This window comes from Arachis hypogaea, chromosome 19, assembly GCF_003086295.3.
Source record: "Arachis hypogaea cultivar Tifrunner chromosome 19, arahy.Tifrunner.gnm2.J5K5, whole genome shotgun sequence".
NCBI lineage: Eukaryota > Viridiplantae > Streptophyta > Magnoliopsida > Fabales > Fabaceae > Arachis > Arachis hypogaea.
In genome coordinates this window covers 90352356-90364371 of record NC_092054.1, presented here as the reverse complement: position 1 = coordinate 90364371, position 12016 = coordinate 90352356, and the positions used below count along the sequence as shown (strand labels likewise).

General features: G+C 38.8%; 2 non-coding genes across 2 annotated transcripts; both read right to left on the bottom strand.

Annotated features, from left to right (window-relative positions):
• Positions 1 to 3726: 3726 nt before the first annotated feature.
• On the bottom strand, positions 3727 to 3833 carry LOC112780341 (small nucleolar RNA R71). Its single transcript, XR_003191184.1, has one exon. It is a non-coding gene; the product is annotated as a small nucleolar RNA R71 (small nucleolar RNA).
• A 5625-nt stretch (positions 3834 to 9458) lies between these two features.
• LOC112781003 (small nucleolar RNA R71) lies at positions 9459 to 9566 on the bottom strand. Its single transcript, XR_003191804.1, has one exon. It is a non-coding gene; the product is annotated as a small nucleolar RNA R71 (small nucleolar RNA).
• Between the last annotated feature and the right edge of the window lie 2450 nt (positions 9567 to 12016).

The following is a 12016-nucleotide window of genomic DNA, read 5'->3' as shown; positions in this document are numbered from 1 at the left end:
TTACCTTTAATTAATTTCTAGTTATTATTTAATTTATCATGTCTTCTTCTTATACCCTTTATATGGCTATGAACGTTGTATTCATGTCAATGGAGTAGACTCCTAACTTGACTTGGGAGTTGATTAAAAGGAGACCCTTGAGTTGGAATACTCAAGTGTTAATTTTAATTGGAAGTTGTTGGCTGGCTCTCTAATCTCTAACTCTAATCCTTTCTTAGGAGAAGATTAGGACTTGAGAATAGAGTTGGTTAGTTAGTTACTTGACTTTTCTTTATCAGGTAAGGGATGACTAAGTAGAACAACAACCTCTTATTATTACACTTGGTAAAATTCAACAAGGATAGAACTTCCAATTAATCTTCTCCCAGTCAAGGCTTTTATTTCAATTACACAACAATTCATTCACACAATTTTAGGTTTAGATGTAGTTCTCTAGAGAGAGAGGCTCTCTCCTCTCTCTAGGTTTTAGGTTTTTAAACTTATTTCTTCTCAATTTCAGAATTCTACCTTGCTTTAATTTAGGTTTCTTCTACTTTAATTGTTCTAGTACTTTGGTTTACTTATCTCTCATGTTGATTTGTTTATTTCCCTAATTTGGTTTATGAACTCCATGTTAGATTCAATTTCTTATTAATTGATGCCAGGGCATTTTGGCCAGTTTCACTGACCTTTTCTTTATGGTTTTAGGGTAGTTTCATGCACTTTCTTAGGAAATAAGCAAGTTTTGGGTAGAATTTCACTTACATCTTGATTCAAGCAAACATTGTGATTTTTATATGAATTCATGATAATTATGCATAAATTGAATGACAAATTGGATAATGCATATCTCATAACTTGGACTAGAACTTTGATGCACTTTATTGCTTGATTTCATGATAAAGGAAGCAAGGAAGAACCACATTAGCAGCCACGTTAGTCTAACTAACGTGACCTCTAACGTGGAATGGGAGCTAGCTTGCAACGTTAATGAGAAAAGTAATCGCCAATAACGTCCTCGAAGCCATCATAGCCCACGTTAAGAGTCACGTTAACTAAGTTAACGTGAACTCTAACGTGGAAGAAGGAAATGAATCCAATGTTAGTGACACTCACCTTTGTCACTAACGTTAGACTAAGCCACTTTGAGCCATGTTAGTTGCCACGTTAACTTAGTTAACGTGGAAGCTAACGTGGAGGGAGCAAGAATTGCCAACGTTAGTGACACTCACCTTTGTCACTAACGTTGGAATGAGCCACTATGAGCAACGTTAACTCCAACGTTAACTTAGTTAACGTGGAAGCTAACGTGAATGAAAGAATGATGAGCCAACGTTAGTGACACTCACCTTTGTCACTAACGTTGAAGATGGCTATCACCACCACGTTAGAAGCCACGTTAACCTAGTTAACGTGAACTCTAACGTGGGAAGTAGGGGCGTTTTGAAACATTAGTGATAAAGGTAAGTGTCACTAACGTTTTCGAAGATTTGGCAAGCCTACATTAAAGTCACGATTAGCCACACTAACGTGAACTCTAACGTAGGGAACGGAGGATTCTCAACGTTATTGGAAAAGGTAAGTCCCAATAACGTGTGCGAAGGATCAAGAGGCAACGTTAGTGGTCACGTTGGTGCCACTAACGTTGAAGTTAACGTGGGTCACCCTTGGGTTAGGAACGTTAGTGAAAAAGGTGACTGCCACTAACATTCTCGAACCCACACTTTTACTGAACGTTAACGCCACTAACGTCCTAAGCTAAAAGTCCCTGCCTACTTCATACTTTCTCTCTGCAAGTAAAGCTAAGCCCACTGAAGAGGATAACTGCTTTAAACTCAAGATCCAAAGGCCCATATCCAAAATTTGAAGAACCAACTAGAAGATCAGATGAGTAGTATATATAGGGGTAGTTTTGAATCAAAAAGGGGGTTGGAAATTTGAGAACTACTCTCTGTATTTTACTTTCTCTGCAACTTTTAGTTTAATTCTCAGAATGTACTCTCCATCTATGCTTTTCATTCCCAGAGCTATGAACAACTAAACCCCTTTCATTGGGTTAGGGAGCTCTGTTGTAATTTGATGGATCAATATTAGTTTTCATTATTCTTCTTCTATCTTTTCTCTTGATTTTACTAGAAAGCTTTCGATCTTCATTCAATTGGGTAGTTATCTTGGAAAAGAAACTATTCATACTTGGATCTCTTCGGAATTTTGGAAGAGGAATGAAGAGATCATGCTAGAAATGCTTTCTCATGTTGGACCAAATTGGGGTTTGGATGGATATAGTGACATATAATCCAACCAACACTTTGATTTGGAAATACATGTGGTATAATCAGTAACCATACTTCATCTCTTCTCATGAGCAATTGACCAAGGAATTGGCTATTGATCAAGATTTGAGAGATTGAATTACCAAGAAATTGGAATTCGATCACTTAAGATTGCCAAGGAGATCAATAATGCATTGATTGAGGAAGAGATGAAAATGAACTTGATCTGGAGAATGCAACATCTCCTAAGCCCAATGAATTCCACATTTCTGATCTTACCGATTCTCTATAAATTCTGCAATCTACTTTTATGAGCATCTTCCCCATTCCCATTTAAGATTCTGCAATTTACTTTCCGCTATTTACATTCAGCTCTTTATTTCCAGCATTTACGTTTTCTACTATTTACTTTCCCGTCATTTAATTTTCTGCAAATCTCAAATCGAATTCTGCTTAGTTCAACTAGAACATTCCTCTAATTAAAGTTGCTTGACCAATCAATCCCTGTGGGGTTCGACCTCACTCTATTGTGAGTTTTTACTTGACGACAATTTGGTATACTTGCCGAAGGAAAATTGTTGAGAGACAAGTTTCCGTGCATCAAGTTTATGGCACCGTTGTCGGGGATTGATTTTGTATCAACAATGATTAAATTAGAGGATAACTAGATTGAGCATTTTTCTTTTGTTTGATTTAAAATTCTGTTTGAGTAATTTACTTTCAGTTTTAGTTATTTTCTCCCCTTTCCCCTGCCCAATTTCTTAGTTGTTTACAATTCAGTCCACTAACCCACTAACTGTTTGATATATTGCATCACTCACACTAATAGCAATTCTAACAGAAATACTTTCTGCATCTATTTTCTTGCTTGTGCCTTGTTGGTTGTATGACAGGGAGAAGAAGCGGGGCTTCAACTTCCTTTGATTCTGAACCTGAGAGGACCTTCTTCAGATTAAGGAGGGAAGCAAGACGAAAATGAGTAGTTGGTGCGGAGGAAGAAGAGGAGTATTTTGAACCAAACATGGATGAAAATATGGAGAACCATCATGAAGAAGAAGCTCACAACCATGGCCGAGAAGGTCCAGCACATCAGGCTGGGCAAGAGAGAAGGATTCTGGGTTCGTACATCAATCCAAACCCAGGAAATTGCGGAAGTAGCATCCAAAGGCCAACAATACATGCCAACAACTTTGAACTAAAGCCACAGCTCATCACCCTTGTTCAGAACAATTGTTCATTCGGAGGGAATGTCCAAGAAGACCCCAATCAACATCTAACCACCTTCCCGAGGATATGTGATACTGTGAAGTCTAATGGTGTTCATCCTGACACTTATAGACTACTTCTGTTCCCTTTCTCACTCAAGGACAAAGCATCTAAATGGCTGGAATCTTTTCCAAAGGAGAGTTTAACAACCTGGAAAGATGTAGTGAACAAATTCTTGGCAAGATTCTATCCTCCTCAACGGATCAATAGGTTGAGAGCTGAGGTACAAACCTTTAGGCAGCAAGATGGTGAGACTCTATATGAAGCATGGGAGAGGTTTAAGGACCTGACAAGAAGATGCCCGCCAGATATGTTCAATGAATGGGTGCAGTTGTACATTTTCTATGAAGGTCTTTCATATGAATCAAAGAAGGCAGTAGACCACTCATCCGGGGATCTCTGAACAAGAAGAAGACCATTAAAGAAGCCATAGATGTCATTAAGACTGTAGCTAAGAATGACTATTTCTATGCTTCTGAAAGAGGCAACACTAGAGGAGTGATGGAGCTGAACAACATGGATGCACTGCTAGCTCAAAAAAAGATGATTACCAAGCAATTAGCTGACCTCACCAAGAAGATGGAAAGGAATCAAGTAGTAGCAATCACCACTTCAGCAGCAACTCAAGAAGGAGTGAATGAAGAGGCAGAGGGTGATCAGGAACAGGCCAACTACATTGGAAATTCACCTAGGCAGCACCATGACCCATACGCCAAAACATATAATACTGGTTGGAGGAACCACCCAAACTTTAGGTGGGGAAATCAACAGGATCAAGGCCAAGATCAGAGACGCCACAACCTCAGTAACAATGCAACTCACCAACATTCCACACAGAGATCATATCAGCACCCACCTAACAACACACCTCAACATCCATACCAAAGTCAAAATGGCCCTTCTCACCCCTCCAATCTCAACTCACCATCATCTGAAGATAGACTCTCCAGGATTGAAACCCTACTTGAAGGCATATGCAAGGAAATTCAAGATAAGAAGGTGTTCAAAGAGGAGGTGCGAGCCAATATCAAGAATCAAGGAGACACCATCAAAAGGTTGGAATTTCAAGTGGGATACCTATCTGAGAAGATTCCCGAACCTACTGATAGCTTCCCAAGTGACACAGAGAAAAATCCGAGAGGTGAAGCAAAGAAAGTCAGATGGGAAGATTGCAAGATGGTTACTATAAGTGATAAGGAGACTGAGGAAGAGCTGAACAAACCATCAGAACAATCTGAAGATACATCAGCAGGAAAGCAGGAAGAGAATCCTCAGGAAACCACAATTACGCAGAAAGAGTTGCTGAGGCTCTATGCACCCTTTCCCCAATTACTAAATGGTGGTGTAGAGAAGAGAATATACTCAAGGTTTCTTGACATATTTGCATCCCTCCATGTAAATATACCATTCATCAAGGCTCTCCAACAAATGCCCTCATACATCAAGTATATGAAGGAGCTGCTGACCAGGAAAAGCTCACTCAAGGGAGGACAAATCATAGTGATGAACAAGGAGTGCAGTGCTCTCATTCAAACAGAGCTGCCTACAAAAAGGAAGGACCCAGGGAGTTTTCACATCCCCTGTGCCATAGGAGAAACAATGTTTGACAAAGGACTCTGTGATCTGGGAGCAAGCATCAACTTAATGCCTTTATCCCTTATGAAGAGGCTGCAAATCAATGAGCTGATGCGCACAGACGTAGTCAACAGGCTGGCGGACAAAACTCAAAAACACCAATTGGAGTGGTTGAAAATGTGCTGGTGAAGGTTGGGAACTACTTCTTTCCCACAGACTTTATCATACTGGAAATGGAAGAAAGTCACCTTCACCCAATCATATTGGGAAGACCATTCTTAGCTACAGCCAGAGCGCACATAGATGTGGAGCGAGGAGAGCTAATACTAAGGATACATGACGAACAACTCACCTTCAACGTCTTCAAACCGTCACAAGAAGCAAGACAGGAAGGCAAGGAACTAAGGGCAGAGTGATGAGCGGATAATTTATACGCTTTTTGGCATTATTTTTAGTATGTTTTTAGTAGAATCTAGTTACTTTTAGGGATGTTTTCATTAGTTTTTATGTTAAATTCATATTTTTGGACTTTACTATGAGTTTGTGTGTTTTTCTGTGATATCAGGTATTTTCTGGCTGAAATTGAGGGACCTGAGCAAAAATCAGATTCAGAGGTTGAAGAAGGACTGCTGATGCTGTTGGATTCTGACCTCCCTGCACTCAAAATGGATTTTCTAGAGCTTCAGAACTCAAAATGGCGCGCTTCCAATTGCGTTGGAAATTAGACATCCAGGGCTTTCCAGAAATATATAATAGTCCATACTTTTTTTAAGTATAGACGACGCAAACTGGCGTTCAAGGCCAGCTCTCTGCCCAATTCTGGCGTCCAGCGCCAGAAACAAGTTGCAAAGTGGAGTTCAACGCCCAAACTGGCACAAAAGCTGGCGTTCAACTCCAAGAATGACCCCTCCACGTAATTACTTCAAGCTCAGCCCAAGAACACACCAAGTGGGCCCCAGAAATGGATTTATGCATCAATTACTTACTTCTGTAAACCCTAGTAGCTAGTTTATTATAAATAGGACCTTTTACTATTGTATTAGGCATCTTTGAATCTTGGAACATCTTTGGACGCCTAGTTCTTAGATCATGGGGGCTGGCCATTCGGCCATGCCAGGACCTTCATTACTTATGTATTTTCAACGGTAGAGTTTCTACACTCCATAGATTAAGGTGTGGAGCTCTGCTGTTCCTCAAAGATTAATGCAAAGTACTACTATTTTTCTATTCAATTCATCTTATTTCGCTTCTAAGATATTCATTTGCACTTCAACCTGAATGTGATGAACGTGACAATCATCATCATTCCCTATGAACGCGTGCCTGACAACCACTTCCGTTCTACATTAGATTGAATGAGTGTCTCTTAGATCTCTTAATCGGAATCTTTGTGGTGTAAGCTAGAATGATGGCGGCATTCAAGAGAATCCGGAAAGTCTAAACCTTGTCTGTGGTATTCCGAGTAGGATTCAATGATTGAATGACTGTGACGAGCTTTAAACTCGCGAGTGCTGGGCGTAGTGACAGACGAAAAAAGAGGGTGAATCCTATTCCAGCATGATCGGGAACCTCAGATGATTAGCCGTGCCGTGACAGGGCATCTTGGACCATTTTCACAAGAGGAGGGGATGTAGTCATTGACAACGGTGATGCCCTTGCATAAAGCCAGCCATGGAAAGGAGTAAGACTGATTGGATGAAGACAACAGGAAAGCGGAGGTTCAGAGGAACGAATGCATCTCCGTACGCTTATCTGAAATTCTCACCAATGATTTACATAAGTATTTCTATCCTTCTTTTATTATTAATTTCGAAAACTCCATAACTATTTTATATCCGCCTGACTGAGATTTACAAGGTGACCATAGCTTGCTTCATACCAACAATCTCCGTGGGATCGACCCTTACTCACGTAAAGTTTATTACTTGGACGACCCAGTGCACTTGCTGGTTAGTTATGCGAAATTGTCAAGATATGTTTAGACCATGGTTCTGTGCATCCGTTTTTGGTGCCATTGCCAGGGAATCAATTTCGAACAACAATTCACAACCTGAGTAACAACTTCGCATACCAAGTTTTTGGCGCCGTTGCCGGGGATTGTTCGAGTTTGGACAACTGACGGTTCATATTGTTGCTCAGATTAGGTAATTTTCTTTTTGTTTTATTTTCAAAAAAATTTTTTAAAAATCTTTCAAAAAAATTTTTCATCATTTTTTGAAAAAAAAAATAAATAAAAATGTTTTCAAAAATATTTTTTTCTTCAGAATTTTTAAGAATGAATTCTAGTGTTTCATAAAGCATGTTGAAGCCTGGTTGGCTGTAAAGCCACGACTGTAGGGCATGTTAGGCGTGTCATGTTTGAGTTACATAATAAAGCTTGGCTGGCTATTAAGCCATGCCTGACCCTTTGATTGGAGCTTTAGACTAAGAATGCTAGATTCCTGGAATTCATATTAAAAATTCTTATTTTTGTTTCTCAAATAATTTTCGAAAAAAATACAAAAAAATTAGAAAATCATAAAAATCAAAAATATTTTTTGTGTTTCTTGTTTGAGTCTTGAGTCATGTTATAAGTTTGGTGTCAATTGCATGTTCATCTTGCATTTTTTGAAAAAAATTCATGCATTCATAGTGTTCTTCATGATCTTCAAGTTGTTCTTGGTAAGTCTTCTTGTTTGATCTTTGCATTTGCATGTTTTGTGTCTTTTCTTGTTTTTCATATGCATTCTTGAATTCTTAATGCCTAAGCATTAAAGATTTCTAAGTTTGGTGTCTTACATGTTTTCGTTGCATTAAAAATTTTTCAAAAATATGTTCTTGATGTTCATCATGATCTTCATAGTGTTCTTGGTGTTCATCTTGACATTCATAGCATTCTTGCATGCATCACATGTTTTGATCTAAAATTCTCATGCATTGCATAATTTTCATGTTTTTCTCTCTCATCATTAAAAATTCAAAAATAAAAAAAATATCTTTCCCTTTTTCTCTCTTAAAATTTTGAAAATTAGATTTGACTTTTTCAAAAATTTTTAAAATCTAGTTGTTTTTATGAGTCAAATCAGATTTTCAATTCAAAATAAAAAAATCTTATCTTTTTCAAAATCTGTTTCAAAAATCAAATCTTTTATTCATTTTTTTTAGTTATTTTCGAAAATTTCAAAAATATTTTTCAAAAATCTTTTTCTTAATTTTACATCATATTTTCGAAAATAACATCATCAATTAATGTTTTGATTCAAAAATTTCAAGTTTGTTACTTACTTGTTAAGAAAGATTCAAACTTTAAGTTCTAGAATTATATCTTGTGATTTCTTGTGAATCAAGTCATTAATTGAGATTTTAAAAATCAAATCTTTTTCAAAAACTAATTTCTATCATATCTTTTCAAAAATATCTTCTTATCTTATCTTTTTCAAAAATTTGATTTTAAAATATCTTTTCTAACTTCTTATCTTCTCATCTTTTCAAAATTGAATTTCAAATTTGTTTCAACTAACTAACTAACTTTTTGTTTGTTTCTTATCTTTTTGAAAACTACCTAACTAACTCTCTCTCTCTCTCTAATTTTCGAAAATATCTTTCCTCTTTTTCAAAAATTCTTTTTAATTAACTAATTATTTTAATTTTTGATTTTAATTTTCGAAAATTACTAACCTTTTTCTAAAACTATTTTCGAAAATCACTAACTCTTTTTCAAAAATTATTTTCGAAAATCCTCTCCCTCTCTCATCTTATTCTATTTATTTATTCAGCTACTAACAATAAGGAACCTCTTTACTGTGACATAGAGGATTTCTCTTCTTTTCTTTTTCTCTTCTCTTTCTTATGAGCAGGGACAAAGAAAAAGGCATTCTTGTTGAAGCTGATCCAGAACCTGAAAGGACTCTGAAGAGGAAACTAAGAGAAGCTAAATTACAACAATCCAGAGACAACCTTATTGAAAATTTCGAACAAGTAAAGGAGATGGCAGCCGAACCCAACAACAATAATGCAAGGAGAATGCTTGGTGACTTTACTGCACCTAATTCTAATTTACATGGAAGAAGCATCTCCATTCCTACCATTGGAGCAAACAATTTTGAGCTGAAACCTCAGCTAGTTTCTCTGATGCAACAGAACTGCAAGTTTCATGGACTTCCATCTGAAGATCCTTTTCAGTTCTTAACTGAATTCTTGCAGATCTGTGATACTGTTAAGACTAATGGAGTAGATCCTGAAGTCTACAGGCTCATGCTTTTCCCTTTTGCTGTAAGAGACAGAGCTAGAATATGGTTGGACTCTCAACCCAAAGACAGCCTGAACTCTTGGGATAAGCTGGTCACAGCTTTCTTAGCCAAGTTCTTTCCTCCTTAAAAGCTGAGCAAGCTTAGAGCTGATGTTCAAACCTTCAGACAGAAAGAAGGTGAATCCCTCTATGAAGCTTGGGAAAGATACAAGCAGCTGACCAAAAAGTGTCCTTCTGACATGCTTTCAGAATGGACCATCCTGGATATATTCTATGATGGTTTATCTGAGCTATCAAAGATGTCATTGGATACTTCTGCAGGTGGATCCATTCACCTAAAGAAAACGCCTGCAGAAGCTCAAGAACTCATTGACATGGTTGCTAATAACCAGTTCATGTACACTTCTGAGAGGAATCCTGTGAATAATGGGATGCCTATGAAGAAGGGAGTTCTTGAAATTGATACTCTGAATGCCATATTGGCTCAGAACAAAATATTGACTCAGCAAGTCAATATGATTTCTCAGAGTCTGAATGGAATGCAAGCTGCATCCAACAGTACTCAAGAGGCATCTTCTGAAGAAGAAGCTTATGATCCTGAGAATCCTGCAATAGCAGAGGTAAATTACATGGGTGAACCATATGGAAACACCTATAATCCATCATGGAGAAATCATCCAAATCTCTCATGAAAGGATCAAAGGCCTCAACAAGGCTTTAATAATGGTGGAAGAAACAGGTTTAGCAATAGCAAGCCTTTTCCATCATCCACCCAGCAACAGACAGAGAATTTTGAGCAGAATCCATCCAGCTTAGCAAATTTAGTCTCTGATCTATCTAAGGCCACTATGAGTTTCATGAATGAAACAAGGTCTTCCATTAGAAATTTGGAAGCACAAGTGGGCCAGCTGAGTAAAAGGATCACTGAAATCCCTCCTAATACTCTCCCAAGCAATACAGAAGAGAATCCAAAAGGAGAGTGCAAGGCCATTGAATTAATCACCATGGCCGAACCTATAAGGGAAGGAGAGGACGTGAATCCCAAGGAGGAAGACCTCCTGGGACGTCCAGTGGTCAATAAGGAGTTTCCCTTTGAGGAACCAAAGGACCCTGAGGCTCATCTAGAGACCACAGAGATTCCATTGAACCTCTTTATGCCATTCATGAGCTCGGATGAGTATTCCTCTTCTGAAGAGAATGAGGATGTCACTGAAGAGCAAGTTGCCAAGTTCCTTGGTGCAATCATGAAGCTAAATGCCAAATTATTTGGTATTGAAACTTGGGAAGATGAACCTCCCTTGTTCACCAATGAACTAAGTGATCTGGATCAACTGACATTGCCTCAGAAGAGACAGGATCCTGGAAAGTTCATAATACCTTGTACCATAGGCACTATGATCTTTAAGGCTCTGTGTGACCTTGGTTCAGGAATAAACCTCATGCCCCTCTCTGTAATAGAGAAACTGGGAATCTATGGGGTGCAAGCTTCTAAAATCTCATTAGAGATGGCAGACAATTCAAGAAAACAGGCTTATGGACAAGCAGAGGACGTGTTAGTAAAGGTTGAAGGCCTTTACATCCCTGCTGATTTCATAATCCTGGATACTGGAAAGAAAGAGGATGAATCCATCATCCTAGGAAGACCTTTCCTAGCCACAGCAAGAGCTGTGATTGATGTGGACAGAGGAGAATTGATCCTTCAATTAAATAAGGACAACCTTGTGTTTACAACTCAAGGATCTCTCTCTGCATCCATAGAGAGGAAGCAGAAAAAGCTTCTCTCAAAGTAGAGTCAACCAAAGCCCCCACAGTCAAACTCTAAGTTTGGTATTGGGAGGCCACAACCAAACTCTAAGTTTGGTGTCAAACCCCCATATCCAAACTCTAAGTTTGGTGTTGGGAGGTCTCAACAAAGCTCTGCACATCTGTGAGGCTCCATGAGAGCCCACTGTCAAGCTATTGACATTAAAGAAGCGCTTGTTGGGAGGCAACCCAATGTTTATTTATCTAATTTTGTTTTTGTTTTTCATGTTTTCTTAGGTTCATGATCATGTGGAGTCACAAAATAAACGAAAAATTTAGAAACATAATCAAAAACAACGGAAGAAAAATCACACCTTGGAGGAAGCACCTGTCTGGCGTTCAACGCCAGAACAGAGCATGGTTCTGGTGCTGAACGCCCAAAATGGGCAGTATCTGGGTGCTGAACGCCCAAAATGGGCAGCATCTGGGCGCTGAATGCCAGAATTGCACCCTGGAGAAGAGCTGGCACTGAACGCCCAGAACAAGCATGGTTCTGGCGTTCAACGCCAGAAATGGGCAACAAATGGGCATTGAATGCCCAAAATGGGCACCAACCTGGCGCTGAACGCCCAGAGTTGTGTGCAAGGGCATTTTACATGCCTAATTTGGTGCAAGGTTGTAAATCCTTGAACACCTCAGGATCTATGGACCCCATAGGATCACCTCAGGATCTGTGGACCCCACAGGATCCCCACCTACCTCCACTCACTTCTTCTCACCCCTCTTTCACACAATCCCATAAAAAACTCTTCCCCAAAACCCCTCACCAATCACCTCAATCTCTCTTCCCCACCATCTCTTCACCACTCACATCCATCCACTCTTTCCCATAAACCTACCTCATAAACTCCACCTACCTTCAAAATTCAAAATCAATTTCCCACCCAACCCC